A 4,508-nucleotide genomic window follows, 5' to 3' on the forward strand; every position below is an offset into this window, starting at 1 on the left:
AAGCCAGGAATGGGTTGTAGCTCTATTCCTCTGCCTGGAGACTGAGCACATGATCTTTTTTTAGTCATGCCTTCCTCCCTAGTGACCTTCCCAGTTCGGCTCAGTCTCCAGCCAGACGAGACATGAAGAACTAGCTTCAGATTCAACTAATCCTGAGCAAAAGAGGGAAAATTAACTCTTAAGTCACTTCAGCGATCGAGGCAGCTTCGGCACTGTCAAGCCAACAATAAAAATAAATGGAAGTTGGCATCTGCTCCCTTAATGGGCAGCAAGTTGTTCGGGGAGGCCCTAGAATCTATTCTGGCCAACACCAAAGCCAAAGGCAAGAGCATGCCTTCTCTGTACAGGTTGGGTGAACATCATCCCTCACCATATATTCGGGTCAGTCCTTTTGGGCCCTGGACCTGGGACTCAACTATCTTCATTCCCAGAAGCCATACCTCATGTAGGCAGGACAGGCAACCTGGCAGATCTGAATTTTGGAACCGTCAACAGTTTCAGCCCAAGTGGCCCTTTCCTGGAGCAGGAAGTCACCTCTATCACCACTCTAAATGACTGCAAGGTCAACCCTCACATCAAAGTTGCCTAACCCTCCATGCCCATCAATGGGAGGCTACAACATCGGACAAGTGAGTCCTCCGTGAGGTTTAGTTTGGCATTGAAATTTCTCACCCCACCTCCGGAAATATTTCTAAGATGTCCCATATCTCAGGATGCTGCAAAGGGTGGCCTGATGGAGACAGCTATTCAGCATCTGCCGGAGATCCAGGCCATTGGAGCCATCCCTCAAAACCAGCAGGGACAGGGATTTTATTCTATCCTCTTCATGGTTCCAAAGAGTTCCAGGGGTGGGTGGAGGGCAATACTATATCTAAAGCATGGCCACTATGGCAGTGTGGGCAACACAGGCCTCCATAGAGGAGGTCTGTCATGCAGCCACTTGGTCATCTCCTTTCCCATTTATTAGGCATTACAGGTTGGACATTTTCGCTTCGGCCAAGGCAGCTTTTGGTAGGTGTGTCCTCCAAAGGGTCCACAATGCCAGGAGGACTTAGGACCAGACTGCTTCCAACCATAGGGTCTGGCCAGCTTTGATATGTCCTATTCCTGGCTTTTCTCTCCCCAGCTCTATGGAGAAGGGGCATCAATCCTACTTGATACACTCCTTCTTGTAGAGATGGAAGAGAGAAGCCAGCCAAACCCTGATAATTCTCTAGTCCATGTTCCAAGAAGGGCTAATGCTTTTACAGGTCATAAGCCTCATCATCGCTATGCCTTCCCCGAACTGGGGAAGTCACCAGAAAGGAAGTGACCAAAGTGACCAAAAAAGATCACATGCCCAGTCTACAGGCAGATGAATAGAGATACAACCCATTCCTGGTTTCTTTCTCCATTTCTACTAAAAGAAATATATCAGTTAGGAGCAACACCTCATTTCAGAATTAATGTTCAGATTATTCTTTAGTATATCTGAGATTTTCTTTTTTTTTAGTAAAAGGTATTCTAACTCTAATATCACTGAAAAAGTAAATTGAATGTAACAGTTGGACGTGGGAGTAATAAAATAACTTCTCTATGCTGCAGAAATACAAAATATTGGTCTCTGGATCAGGTTGGCTAGAAAGTAGTTCCTCTGGGGTGAATAATTAGGGCAGAGTTCCTCCTCCTGCTCCAAAATCTCAGTGTGCCTTTGTGATGAGCCTAGAATTAACTTCAGTTTCCTGTTGCTGCACAGCAGTAGTACTCTTCATTGGTTTCTTAAAAAGCAAAACAATTGCATTTTTGAAATGTGCATTCTATACAATATACTCTTTATACTATATCTGGGATTAACCTTTTTTTCTTTAAAAAATGCTAACCCTTTGAATAGCCAAGTTCAAAAACAATCCCTTCCTAGATAGCCATTTTCTCACCAAAAGTGAGTTTAGGGCAGAAAAAAACTCAAATCAGTTTTGCAGAATTTTGATTTTCAGGTGCAATTATAACAAATATTTATTTGGGCTATTAATATGCCCAAGCAATGGTAGAGATCTAAAACAATTATAAACAAATTCAGGATGAAACAAAGAGGCAAACGTAGGGACACATAAGGACAGGTATCGTTTCCTAACTATAATGTTGTCTAAATCAGCGTTTCCCAACCGGTGTGCCGCGGCACACCGGTGTGCCGCGAGACATGGCCAGGTGTGCCGCCAAGCTCCGGCTGGGCGGGGTGCTGCCGGTACTTCCGTCCTGGGGCTCCCGCTCGCAGCTGTCCCCCGGCTCCTGCTCGATGCCGCAGTTTTCGGCGCTCTCCTGCTGGGCTCCAAAGAAGGAAGGCGGGAATTTTCCCGCCTTCCTTCTTTGGAGCCCAGCAGGAGAGCGCCGAAAACCGCGGCATCGAGCAGGAGCCGGGGGACAGCTGCGAGCGGGAGCCCCAGGACGGAAGTACCGGCAGCGCCCCGCCCAGCTGGAGCTTCTCTGGCATCCACGGCAAGTGTCCTTTGTGGCCCCGCGGGAGGGCACTGGCGTTGGGAGCGGGGGGGGCGGCCGCAGCGGCCGCAGGCAGTCGCGAGGAGATGTCGGCGGCGAGAGGGAGCTCTCTCTCTCTCTCTCAGCTGACTGCAAGCGGGAGCCCTGCCGGTGGCGGTTGGACCTGCGGCAAGTGTCCTTTGTGGCCCGGCGGGAGGGCACTGGCGATGGGAGCGGGGGGGGGTGGCCGCAGCGGCCGCAGGCAGTCGCAGGGAGATGTCGGCGGCGAGAGGGAGCTCTCTCTCTCTCTCAGCTGACTGCAAGCGGGAGCCCTGACGGTGGCGGTTGGACGTGCTGCTGGCGCTGCGGGCCTGGCATATACGGTGTCCAGCAGCACGTCCAGCTGCCGCCGTCAGGGCTCCCGCTTGCAGTCAGCTGAGAGAGAGAGAGAAAGAAAGAGAGACATAGCAAGAGAGGCAGAGAAAGAGAGACAGAGCAAGAAAGAGAGGCAGAGAAAGAGAAAGAGAGATAGAGAAAGAGAGAGAGAAAGAGAAAGAGAGACATAGCAAGAGAGGCAGAGAGAGAGAGAAAGAGAGACATAGCAAGAGAAAAAGAGAGACTTAGCAAGAGAGGCAGAGAGAGAGAGAAAGAGAAAGAAAGAGAGACATAGCAAGAGAGACAGAGAGAAAGAGAGAGAAAGAAAGAGAGATAGCAAGAGAGGCAAAGAGAAAGAAAGAGACATATAGCAAGACAGTGAAAGAGAGAGAGAGAGCAAGAGAGAGAAAAGCAAGAAAGAGATAGCAAGAGAGACAGAGAGAGAGAGCAAGGGAGAGAGAAAGACATAGAGGAAGGGAAGGAGGGAGAGAGAAAGAGAGAAAAAAAGAGAGGAAGAAAGAAAGAAAGGGATGGAGAGAGAGAAAGAAGGGAAGGAAGGAAAAGAGAGAAAGAGGGAGAAATAGAGCGAAAGGGAGGAAGAGAGAGGGTTTTTTTGTCCAAACTTTTCTTTAGCCCGCCCCCCCCGCCCCGCCCCCCTTCAGTGTTCCCCAGGATTTTGAAAATATGAATAATGTGCCGCGGCTCAAAAAAGGTTGGGAAACACTGGTCTAAATGATGAGACAATGCATTGTGACATGACACGAGTACTATTCTTCTGCATCTATGTTACAGTGTTGTGTACAGGTAGGTAAGAGACTGAGTTTGTGCATGATAGCATCAGTAATAGGTTGCAGCCAGTACGGGCCACCCTATAGAATGGTAGTAAAAATGAAGATGTGCATGTAGCTGTGCATGACCGGCACACGGGCCCATGCAAAATTTGGCTTCCTCATGTATCCTCGTGTGAGATTTGGTTTCTGTGCACATGCATGAAGCCGAATCTCACATGGATGCATGCATGCCTGCCGGATATGTGCATGCCCACGCTGGTCTCCGGTAGCGCACCGGTAGCGCCGGAGATGAGGACCCCCGCCTGGATAGCATGATTCATGTTTGTGACTTTTCTTCTTTCTTCCAGAGGGTGCCCATGGCTAATGTATTGTGTGATTTAGAAGTAAAAAGTTTAAAATTTAAAAATGTAAACTTTATCTAATTGGTGAGTACAAATAGTCCTTGACTTACAACCACAACTGAGTCCAAAATTTCTCTTGCTAAATGAGACATTTGTTAAGTGAGTTTTATCTCATTCTTGCCAGAGTTCTTAAGTGAATCACTGCAGTTGTTAAATTATTAATAAGGTTGTTAAGTGAATCTGGTTTCCCATTCATTTTACTTGTCAGAAGTTTGCACATATTGATCCCATGACCCTGAGACATTGCAACTGTCATCAATATGAGCGGGTTACCAAGTGTTTATTATATGACCATGGGGATGTTGCCACAGTTGTAAGTGTAAAAAATGGTTGTAAGTCATGTTTTCAGTGCCATTGTAACTTTGAATGGTCACTAAATGAACCATTGTAAGTCGAGGACTACCCATATTTTTTAAGGACATTACAGAATTACCTATGGGATAAACTCAATAAGTAAAAGCAGCGCAAGGGAATACGACAATTTTATAGA

This window comes from Erythrolamprus reginae, chromosome 1 (assembly GCF_031021105.1).
Source record: "Erythrolamprus reginae isolate rEryReg1 chromosome 1, rEryReg1.hap1, whole genome shotgun sequence".
NCBI lineage: Eukaryota > Metazoa > Chordata > Lepidosauria > Squamata > Dipsadidae > Erythrolamprus > Erythrolamprus reginae.